This window comes from Hippopotamus amphibius, chromosome 2 (genome assembly GCF_030028045.1).
Source record: "Hippopotamus amphibius kiboko isolate mHipAmp2 chromosome 2, mHipAmp2.hap2, whole genome shotgun sequence".
NCBI classification, from domain to species: Eukaryota; Metazoa; Chordata; class Mammalia; order Artiodactyla; family Hippopotamidae; genus Hippopotamus; species Hippopotamus amphibius.
Genome location: NC_080187.1, coordinates 205,317,769 through 205,329,865, shown reverse-complemented (window position 1 = coordinate 205,329,865; position 12,097 = coordinate 205,317,769). Strand labels below are relative to the sequence as shown.

Below are 12,097 nucleotides of genomic sequence, written 5' to 3'. Positions count from 1 at the left end.
GCCGGTATGTTGTGTATTCCTCGTATGTCTCCAATTAGATTGTGAACTTCTGGAGGGCAGCGATCGGCTCCATGACCTCAGTCAGTTACATATAATTGGTGCTAGTTAGAAAAATTTCAATGAAGGATACCAGGAAGGTGGCTATAAATGTGGAGTCTCAGAATAAGAACAGGTACAGAAGGAAAACGGGGACAGGTGTATTTATTCAATAATTTAATAAGCACCTGGACCGGTGTTAGGTGCTGGGAACACAGTCATGACTAGGCCAGTCAGGGTCCCTCCACTCTTGAGACTTCACTGTGGAGGTCGAGGTCACGGTCAAGATGAAGGTTATAATTTACCTCTGTGTTCCTCAGCAGAAAAAGCAGAGGAGTCGCAGGCCTCAGCATCTGCGGGTTTTGGCAGACCTGCAGCGCAAAGCCAAGAATAATAAGCTAAAAGTAAGTCAAGTGAGACGCTTTTATGTGATTGAACTTGACCTGCCAGAAGTCCTGGAAGGGCTCGTGTGAGAGATAAAGAGAGCAGAGCGCATGGCGCGAGTCGAGATAAAGGGGTGTGGCCTCCCAGGCCCTGCAGCCAGTTTCTCCGCGCGTCGCTCCATCCCGCAGCACCAGGACGCGGGGCAGCGGGGTCTTCCACGTCCACGACGAGGAAAAGGGGGCGCGCTGGCTGGCCCCTGTACTCCGCACCGCCCTTTAGGAAACGCCCCCAATTGTGCCTCACAGGCGCAGTCCGATCCCCGCGGACGCCCCGAGCCGTCTGGACTACGCGAGGGCTGAAACGTGAGGGCTGAGCGGTTACGGAGTGTTCCTAGATCCTAGGCTCCCCACCCCCACCCATTAAATCTCCGTCCCATTTCCCGTGCTCCCGCAACCTCGCCGGAGCGCTCCTCCCCCAGCGCCACTCGCCTCCCGCGCTGGGCCTGGGGGGCGGGGCGAGGGCTCCAGGCTGCGCGAGAGTTCCGCCCAGATCCCGCGAGACTCGCCTGCTGCCGCCGCTGCCGCCTCTTACGTCTTTCCCTTTGACAAGTCGCCGCTGCTGCAGCAGCAAAAATAAAGGACGCGGCCGCCGCAGCCGCTGCCGAGCCGGGCTCGGGTCGCCGGAGCCGCGCCCCACCCCCGCCTGTTCTGGAGCCGCGTATGGTAACGCCTCCTCTTCTGTCCTCCCGGCCGCCTGTGCGTGCGCCCCGCCAGCCCGGCAAGGCCGGCCGGAGCCGTTCGGGGGCCGCCGCCGAGAGGGGCCGCCGGGGTCCCGGGTGGGCGGCAGGCAGAGGCCTGAGGAAAGCCTCCCGGCGCGGCGCGCCTCCCCGGCCCCTGAGGCCTCTCGCCGCCCGGGCGCCTCCAGAGCCGCGTTAGAAGCTGAGCCACTGGCCCTAGAGGGCGGAGGGACCCGCCCCTCCGGCGGCTTGCTGTCCCTGTCCCTGGGCTCTCGGGGGTCGCGTCTCTGACCGTCTCCCCCACCCCTTTATCCGCCAACGAGAGCCCCGCCCCCGGCCGGGGCTCAGACCGGGGTGGGGGTGGGGTAGCGCCCTGACTCTATTTCGGGATCCGAGGAGAGCCCCGACCCTGGTGCCCCATGGCACCCTCCGCCTTTTGAGGGGTGGAGGTTGGGAAATGTCTTTCCCCTTTTCTCTTTTTCTTTGGGTGGGGGCAGCTCATCATCTGGTAAACCTTTATCCAAATCTTGAGCCTATATAAAATAATTTATAAAGCTTCTGCTCCTGGGAGGGGAGACGAATGCATTGTTAAGTCTCTGGGGTGAGATGAGGATGATGACAGGAGCTGTCTCAAGGAACATGGTGAAACCTTTCCTGTGATGGGTGGCAGGTTCATGGGAGACACGAGGAGGACCGGAGCTGGTACCACCTCTCCCCGGAGGTTATGTAAAAGACATGCTATGCATTCTAGAGACCTGTGAAACACAGGGACAGAATTTGCCGGAATTTAAAAATGATTTCTGTAATACTGTAGAAAATATGGATACTCAGAATAATAGGAATACCAAATCTCAACAAACTGACCCATCCTTGTAATTCCATTTCCAGAGGTAGCATTTCATGGTTAACATTTTGGTGTGTTTCCTAACAGACACTTAGTTTTTTCAGATAGTACTTGGCTCATCCTTGATTGGGACTTCCCCATTCTATACACGTTGCAAAAATGATTTGTTTTATTCGAGTCACTTCTTTGTCCTGCTTGATTAAAACTGGTTACTTGTTCATTAGCAGTGGCTGTACTCGGTCATCACTATCTCTTTCATTGGGCCCTCATCCAAAATGATTGTTAGCTCAATGCTTTTAAAAAATAAAACATTAAAATTATTATCTACTTGGGTCTAGTGCATATGTGTTTTTACAGTTCTGCCTGTGGTGGATGCCGTAAAAGAGTAGTGACTGTGGAAAGCAAATAAACTTTGATCGTTATGGTGGGAAGAAACCTGTTTACCTCAAGGTTTTATAAAATTGGCTTTCATTGGTTATTTTTAGACCCAAATCATTGTGTGACAGTTTGTTTCACAGTGCTTTTGTGATTAGGATGGGATGGACATGTGCCTTTGATTATGTAGATTTCTATAGTGTGTGTTAATACCAGCAAAATTGAGTGTCCTAGGTGCCTGTATACATATATGTGAGCATATAATATACACACACGTATTTTAAGCACCTGCACACATTCGTAAATCTTGGAAATGAGTTAATGTATTGTTATATTATTTGAGGAAAGAAAGCATTAGGTAGGGCAAAGAATAGTCTTGTAATATTTCCCTCAAATCACATGACAGTTTTAAATGGCAGAATGAGACATCTAGGGAGGTTGAAAATAGGATAGATTGTCATCTATCATTGCAGTGGATTAAATGCCCTGTTAAGGCCTTTTGTAATTCTAAACTTTTATGAATTTTGCTTTCCCTAAGGTTCTTATCACTTTGCTTCTTAAATTTCTAGTCATGCTGTTTGCATGTGACACTTACCCATTCATTTGCTGGTCATGTATTTCACTCCCAGTGCAGGCATTCTGGTGGTGCATGGAGGAGAAAGCAAATGTAAACATGTCACTTGATCTGTTTAGTAATACAAACATCTCAAAATCCTGTTTGATTAAAGGAATTTCAGGAGACTTATTGATTAGGCTGGGTTAATAGAGGATGCAAATCAATTCTAACGTCCCAAGCATTTTTTCCCAAAAAAGACTAAATTACTCAATATTTGAAATAAAAAAAAAAGACTGTATACATTGAACAGCTGATTTTTTAAAATTCACATTTTCAGAACTTAAAATAACAATAGTGGTGACTGTGGTTTGGGGTGTGGAGAGAAGTTTGTATTAGGATAAAAGCAGATTGACTTGTGAAAAAACCTTGAATTTTATGGTTGGACGACTATGTAATAATAAGGAACAAACTTACTATAATCTATTGACAATTTTTTTATGTAAATAAAATTTTGGCTTAACAGACAGATGAAATATGTTATTATGGGCATATACTACAGATTATCATGATATTGAAAACAAAAAAAATTGGTCATTTTAAAAGAAGTTTGCAAAGCCAGTGAAGTCACAATAGCAGCAAATTTTTTTGACTAAAAAATGTAGAAGGTATAAAAACCATAAAGTAGATAATTTACTTTTTAGATACAAGATCAGGTTTTTATGATTTTAGTTTGTTCTGCTATTACTTACCAGACCCTCTAAATTAATGGGAATATTAAATTTCAGGCGAGATCCCTGAGCAAGGAAATAAGACAGTTGCACAAGATGATCGATGGATTTTATTTTTAACTTTATTTTGAAATAATGTTAGACTTACAGAAATGTTGCAAAGGTGGTGCAGAGAGTTCCTATATACTCTTCACATAGCATCCTCTGCTGTTGATGACTTACATAACAATGATCAAACCCAGGAAATTCGAATTGGTGAAATATTATTAACTGAACTACAGACTTCATTTGAATGTCACCAGTTTTTCCCCAGTGTATTTTTTTTTTTTATCTTCCAGGATCTAATCCAGGATCCCACATTGCATTTAGTTGTTATATCTTCCTAGTCCAATCTGTGACAGTTCCTGTTTTTCCTTGTCTTTCATGACCTTGACACTTTTAATGACTACTAGTCAGTTATTTTGTATAATTTTTCTCATTTGGGATTTGTCTGATGTTTTTCTCATGATTAGATTGAGGTTCTGTATGTTTGCAAGAAAACTGCAGAAGGGCTGTGTCCTCCGTGCATCATGCTAGAGGGTAGATGGTGTTGATATGTCTTATTGCTAGTGATATTTTAATCTTCTTGCTTTATTAAGGTGAACTCTGCTGTATTCTCCACTATGAAGTTACTATTCTTTTTGTAATTGATACATATCTTAGGGGAGATACTTGAGACTATGCAGATGTACTGTTTCTCCTCAAGCTTTCTCCCACTGATTTTAGCAGCCATTGGTGGATCTTGTCTGCAGCAGTTATTACTGTGGTATTTGCCTACTGGTGATTTTGAATTTCCCTCATCATTCCTTTTACATTTATTATTGGAAGTCTTCTGTAAGAGATGTCCCTTCCTCATTTATTTGTTAAATTATTTATTTTTATAAGTATGACTTCATAGATATTTATTTTATTCTGTAGGTTCTAATCCAATAGTATTATTTTGTTGCTCGGATTCTTCCCATTTTGGCCATGAGGAGCTCTTTCAGGTTGGCCTCCACCCTTTTTTGAGCCTTTCCTTATATTCTGGTACCATAGGTTGTATTCCATGCTCATCTTGTATTTTTCCTTGTACTTGTCCTGAAATCAGCCACTTCTCTAAGGAGATCTGGTTCCTTTTATTGGTGAACAGAGTTTAAATCAAGATCTGAAGGATAGGTATGCTCACTGGGGTGGCATTGCTCCTAGGCTCTCAGAGGACAGAGCTAGGAAATATATGTATGTATAATAACCTGCTCACACATGCAAGCAGACACACACACACACGCACACACACACAGACTCTCTCTCTCTCTCTCTCTCTCCCTCCCCTACACCTATTTCTATATGTCTTTCTCTATGTATTAAAACCATGTTTGAGTTCATGTTGATATCTTCTATTCCAGTCCAACACCACAAGGTTCATTCCAACCTTTTTATTTATTTATTTATTTATTTAATTTTTATTGGAGTGTAGTTGCTTTACAATGTTGTGTTAATTTCTGCTGTACCAACCTTTTCTTATTTGTAACTCCCCCCCCCCCCCCGACAGTGAGAAACCTAGCTCTCATTATCTGTAATACTGTATACTAATTTACTTGTTCATTTTTAGAATGTACATCTAGTAGTGACCAATTACTAACCCTTATGAGAAACATATTTACCAATTAGAGTGCAGTATTTGTATACATGTTTTTCTCTTGTCTTTAGCCTTACAGTATCTAGTCAACACACTGTTTTTCAAAGTTACTTAGGTTAGTTCTTTTCTTCCTCACTTCCTTTATTGTGGTTATATTCATGTGTAATGCAGTGTGGTTCTTACACTTTGTGTTCTATTTTGGGTTCCCCCAATTCTGGTTGATTTTATTTATTTTGGTATAAGAAGCATTACTATTACTAAACATTACATAAAAAAATATACTCAGAGAGTTGTCACTCTTATTCTTACTACCCTATTCCCATTCCCTCCCCTCCCCCCTTCCCCCACCTGTTTTCCATGACCTTAGGTAACTAGCTTCTTTAGTTTCTGGTTTATCCTTCCATTATCTCTTTTACACAGATGAACAGATTGTGTGTTTTTTAAGTTCCTTTTTTTCCTGCATACAGTTTTTAATATTGAGATACAGTTCACACAACACAAAGCTCACCCTTTTGAAGTGTACAAATCATTGTTTTTTAGTCTATTCATAAGGTTGTGCGACTATCACTGCTACCTAATTTTAGAAATTTTCATTACTCGGAAATGAAACCCTGTATTCATTAGTAGCTGCTTCCTGTTCCCCCTTCCCCAGACACTAGTAACCACTGATCTAATTTCTGTAGTATCAATTTGTCTATTCTGGACATTTCATGTAAATGGAATCATGTAATATGTGGACTTTTATGCCTGGCTTCTTTCACTTTATATAATCTTTTCTAGATTCATCTATGTTGTAGTATGTGTCAGTGCTTCATTCCTTTTTACAGCTGAATAATATTCCATTGTATGAATGTACCACACTTTGTTCATCCATGCATCAGTTGATGCACATTTGGTTTTCTTTCTTTCTTTCTTTTTTTTTTTTTGGCTATAAGGAACATTCAGGTACAAGTTTTTATGTGGACATATGCATTCAGTTACCTTGGGTATATACCTAGCAGTGGAATTACTGGGTCATATGATAACTTTTTGAGGAATTGCCAAACTGTTTTTCCTATTCCCTTCTTTCTTATATGAAGAGTGGCATGTTATAGATACTTTTTTGCATCTTTTTTCAACTTAATAGTATGTCCTGGAAATAGCTCCAGTAGTTCATTCTTTTGAAGAGATAGCCTTTTGATAGTCTTCATTCTTTTTATTTTTTTAATTTTTAAAATTTTAATTAATTTATTTTTTGGCTGGGCCTTGTGGCTTATGGAATTTTAGTTCCCTGGCCAGGGATCCAACCCTGGGTCCTAGCAGTGAGAGCGCAGAGTCTTAACTGCTGGATTGCCAGGGAATTCCCAGATATTCTCTGTTCTTTTTTACAGTGGTATAGTACTCTACTGTGTAGTTGTATCCTAAGTTATTCAGTCATTCTTCTTTGTGTGAGCACTTAGGTTGTTTCCTGTATTTTGCAGTTATCAACAATTTTGCAGTAAATTACCTGTGTATATATATTTTTGTAGTGTAAGAGATATATCTTCAGGGTAGATTCCTATAAGTGGGATTGTTGGGTCAGAAGTTCTGTGCACATGCAGTTTTGTTAGGTATTGCCAAATTTTCCTCCATAAGTGTTGTACTAATTTGTGTTCCCACCAGTAATGTATGAGAGCACCTGTTTTCACCACAGCCTTACAACAGAATGTGTTGTGCTTTTTAATTTTTTTTTTTTTTGCCAGAGATGACTGATTTTAAAAAATGCTCTGCAGTCATTTCAGTGACCTGACCCCATTGTGGAAGGGCACTTAATACCTGCTGTTGGCAGGTTCTCATAGCTTGAAAATGAAATATATTGTCCACTAATATTGTACTAATCCATGTAGGTTATTTTGTGCAGGGGAAATTGACTAGAAGGTAATTTCTGGTCTAGTCAGGATTGCTCATTTGAGACTTTTTGCATTTATTGGAGTTGCTGCATTGATTCATAATACCTGTGCTCTGAAATACGGCGTTTAACAAAGGATAACTGAAATTGTAAGTAGAATATTTTTTCCTCCAGATTATGTATGAGATAGTAATTATTGGTTCACATTGTATGCTAGTTATTTTGAACAGGACATGCAGTACATATTGACAGTATGGTATGGTAGTTATTTGACCAGTAATGGCTTTATCTGGAACCTGTTTTATTTCCAGAAGAAAGAAGGCCAGTCTTAAGGAAGGTGAAATCAAGAGTTTAAAGTTCTGGATTAGGATAATCCTATCACATTTTAGTGGTGCCAAGAAACTAAGACAACATGAAAAATATCCCCATCTTAACAAGGTAACAAGTTCTGTCCAGGGAGGCTGGAAATTTAGATTCTTTTCCCAAAAAGGACATTGCTCCAGGTGCTTGGAACACATTAATGAAAAAACAAAAGATTGTTGCACTGGAGGAGCTTACATTCTAGTGGTTTTCTGATGAATTGTTGAGTAGAATCAGTAGAGGTCTGGTATACTCTTACAATCACCTTTGGTGGTATAAAAACCTCAAATAACATTTTATTTTACTGGTTACAAAGAGGAGCCATGAAAAAGTTACCACAGAATGGTAACTTATGTTGTTTACCAATCTTTTTTTTCTCTCATTTTAAGTGATTCCTACCACTAGTAGTAGTAGTAGTAGTAGTAGTAGTAATAGAATAATAATAATAGAATAATAGTATGTATAGTGATTTTCTCAACTGGGGTTCCATGAGAGAACTACTGTAAATCCTAATGTTCTAGGACATTTGAGCATTAATTGTATGTGAGGAATTAACTTCTGTCCAATGCATCTAGAATGGCACTCGTTATGTACTGTCTTTGGGAGAATTGAGAAACGATTCACTCCAGTATTCAAGTTCTGTGCTTCAGATGATGAACCTTGTTGAGAAAGGTCATGGCCATTATAGTTAATTAGATGCTTTGTTTGTTTCTTTTTCTAATTTATTACCACTTAGCAGAGTGATGTTGGATAAGTTTTAATCTCTTAGCCTGTTTTCTGATCTATAAAATGGGAATAATGGTAGTTACTACCTCATAGGGCTCCTGTGAAGATTAAACAGAAAAGTTTTTCCCATCTACATTTATCCATTTCTGTGGCTTTAAAAACTGTCTAAATGTTGATTGACTTGCACATTTATATCTTCAGCACAGATTCCTTCCCTGAGGTACAGTGTCATAGTTCATCTGCTTATTCCAGATATCATTTGGCTGTCTAAAAGGCTTCTCAAACTAAATTTGCACAACATAGAAGTTGTGATTCCTGTCCTCACCGTATCCTCCCAATGTGCCTTTAGTAAATGTCAAGACCACTTAACTAGTCACTTAGGCCAAAAGCTTAGGTGTCAGCTGTGATTCTTTCTTTTCTTTATACCCTATAATCAGCCCATCAGCAAATCCTCTTAGTTCTATCTTTTGAATATATTTCTAATCTGATCAGATATCATCATCTCTACCTTATTACTCTGGTGAAACCACCATCATCTGTTTAGATAATTAGAATAGTCTCTCAACTATTTTCCCTATTTTCTCACTTGACCTCCTACAGTCTGTTCTGCTGTTCACAACTAGAATGGTCTTTTTAACTGTTAATCAGATAGGCCATTTATAGTGACTTCCTTTTATAATTAAAATAACAGCCAGATTCCTAGCCATGGCCTGTAAAGTCCTCCATGTTGTTGTCCCTGTCCGCCTCTCTCTCTGTTCACTCCACTTCTTTTTTTTTTTTAAGAACTTTTTTTGAAATACAGTTAACATACAATAAACTGCATATATTTAGAGTGTACAATATGTTATTTTTTTCTTATTAGTAATGTATATATGGCAGTCCCATTCTCTCAATTCATTCCCCCCCAACCCTCCTGGCTTACTCCACTTGGTGTCCATGTTTGTTCTCTACATCTTTGTCTCTGTTTCTGCCTTGCAAACCGGTTGGTTTGTACCATTTTTCTGTATTCTGCGTATCTGTGTTAATATACGATATTTGTTTTTCTCTTTCTGACTCACTTCACTCTGTATGACAGTCTCTAGGTCCATCCATGGATGTACAGATGTCCCAGTTTCATTCCTTTTTATGGCTGAGTAATATTCCATTGTATATATGTATCACATCTTTTTTATCCATTCATCTGTTGATGGACATTTAGGTTGCTTCCATGTCCTGGCTATTGTAAATAGTGCTGCAGTGAACGTTGGAGTGCATGTGCCTTTTTTTTTTTTAATTTATTTATTTATTTAATTTATTTATTGGCTGTGTTGGGTCTTCATTGCTGCACACGGGCGTTCTTTAGTTGCTGTGAGCAGGGGCTACGCTTCATTGTGGTGCGCAGGCTCCTCATTGTAGTGGCTTCTCTTGTTGTGGAGCACGGGCCCTAGGCGCGTGGGCTTCAGTAGTTGCAGCACATGGGCTCAATAGTTGCGGCTCACGGGCTCTAGAGCACAGGCTCAATAGCTGTGGTGCACGGGCTTAGTTGCTCTGTGGCATGTGGAGTCTTCCCATAGCAGGGCTTGAACCCGTGTCCCCTGCATTGGCAGGCGGATTCTTTACCACTGCGCCACCTAGGAAGTCCCTGCATGTGCCTTTTTGAATTATGATGTTCTTTGTGTATATGCCCAGCAGTGGGATTGCTGGGTCATGTGTGTTCACTCCACTTCTGCTACACCACGCTTCCCTATATTCTTTGATCATGCTGGGTGCATTCCCAGGGTTTAATACTTGCTCTTGCTCTGCTCTTTGCTCAGGTCTTTGCACTGCTTGCTCCCTCACGTTATTTAAGTGTCTGCTTAGAAGGGGGTTCAGAGAGTCTACCTCTTTAGAGAAATCTCCAGTGATCACACTATACAAAACTAGTGATCACCTTGCTCCTGATTTATCCTTGTCTCTCTTTTGTAGTACACTTTCTGAAATTTAATGATTTATTTGTCTACTTGTTTAGTACTTGTCTTCCTCACTAGAATGTAAACTCTGTGAGAGCAGGAACTTTATAACCTGTTCATTCCAGTGCCTAGAAAAGTCTCTGACACATAGTAAGCCAGAGGTGCAGCTCTAGGAAGTTGTCTGTGGAGTAAAATTATCTCTAAATTGGATTAAGTGATTCTACCTTTTTAAGATTTTAAGCCATAGGAGAACTACTAAATCAGTTAAACAGTGCCGTGAATTTTTTGTGTTAGATACTCACATGTGAAATGTTAAGGTTTAGAATTTACAGCATTATCAAGAGCATATAATTGTGCAAAGGATGTGCTAAGTAATACTTTAAAAGTAAGGTTGGAATATAGCTCTTGTGTTTGTTGCAGTGTTTAACATACTTTGGTTGTCCTCTAATTGTAATGTTATTGATGTTAATGTAATAATAATATTTCCTCTTGCTCTGGTGAGCTATTTTTCCTCACTTTAAACTCTTGATTTAAAGTCTCTGTTGATCTTGATTTGGCGGGGGTGGGGGGGTGGGATATGTTATTATCCAAGCTTTTTTTTTTTAAACTTAATATAGTAGCATTTATAGAAGCCCTTTTAAAAGACCTTTCCTGTTAGTCACTATACAATAAAATTGTTCATGGAAAGTTTTATGTGATACAATTCAAATAAGCAGCTTTGCTAACTGATAGTATTAGAAATCTAGGATAAATCTAGGAATATTATATTATCTGTTAATATAATTTAAAAGCATGTGGGGGCCAGTATCTTTTATATAAGGTATCATTGAACTTTCTTATACAGCTAAACATCCAGTGATGTATTGAAATTTTGTCAGTAATATGGTCATAGTTTGACTTCTCAAAATTGCTCATTTTTTTTTTTTTCAAATTAGTGGTTTCTTTATTCTTTTTTTTAATTTATTTCTTTTATTTATTGGCTGCGTTGGGTCTTAGTTGCTGCACACGGGCTTTCTCTAGTTGATGGGAGCGGGGGCTACTCTTCATTGTGGTGTGCGGGCTCCTCATTGTAGTGGCTTCTCTTGTTGCAGAGCATGGGCTCTAGGGCTCCTCATTGTAGTGGCTTCTCTTGTTGTAGAGCACAGGCTCTAGGCATGTGGGCTTCAATAGTTGTGGCACATGGATTCAATAGTTGTGGCACACGGGCTTAGTTGCTCCACGGCATGTGGAATCTTCCCAGAGCAGGGCTCGAACCCGTGTCCCCTGCATTGGCAGGCGGATTCTTAACCACTGCACCACCTAGGAAGTCCTGCTCATTCTTTTGAAAAGAAGGAATGATGACAAATGATGGAGAGATTCATGTAATTTAGTGAAGGTGGTATGATGAAGTGGACAGATGCACATATAAAGAAATAATACTCAGTAACACCTATTGAGCATATATTGTGCATTAGGCACTATTCTGAGAACTTTCCTCTATTGTATGAATCATATTAAATCTGGTTGAACTGTTTATTACTTAAACTATGTTTATCTTGTAGATAGGAAATTGAAGCACAGAAAGGTTAAGTAACTTGCCCAAGATCACATAGCTAGTAAGTGGTGGAGCCTGGATTAGACTTCAGAAACAAAGGCAGGTGTTGGTGTAAACTGTGGGGGGCAGAGCATGGAAATTGGCCAGGCTTAGTGTAATGGTTTTGTCTGATCTAAAATCCCATCCAAATAATGTCGTCAGACAGGACCATTCTACATGGGTGTTCAGGAACTCATGTTGACAATGAGACAGACTTTTAGGTGTCTGCATGTTGCTTTGACTTCTTAAAGAATGTTTCTCATTTTCTTCTGCCAAAGAAGGGTAATAGATGTTAGAAGAGAACAACAATTGGAAAACGGGTTGAACTTT

At 40.2% G+C, this 12,097-nt stretch overlaps 1 protein-coding gene across 15 annotated transcripts in view; it reads left to right on the top strand.

Annotated features, from left to right (window-relative positions):
- Nucleotides 1-1,002: 1,002 nt before the first annotated feature.
- HERC1 (HECT and RLD domain containing E3 ubiquitin protein ligase family member 1) overlaps nt 1,003-12,097 on the top strand; it is a 210,247-nt gene continuing 199,152 nt past the window's right edge. For 14 of the 15 annotated variants that reach the window (XR_009051410.1, XM_057722765.1, XM_057722768.1 and 11 more), the window contains exon 1: nt 1,026-1,142. The gene's annotated coding sequence lies outside the window, so the exon portion shown is untranslated. Of the gene's footprint in view, nt 1,143-12,097 lie in introns of all 15 variants that reach the window. The other variant, XM_057722762.1, reaches the window with a different exon arrangement.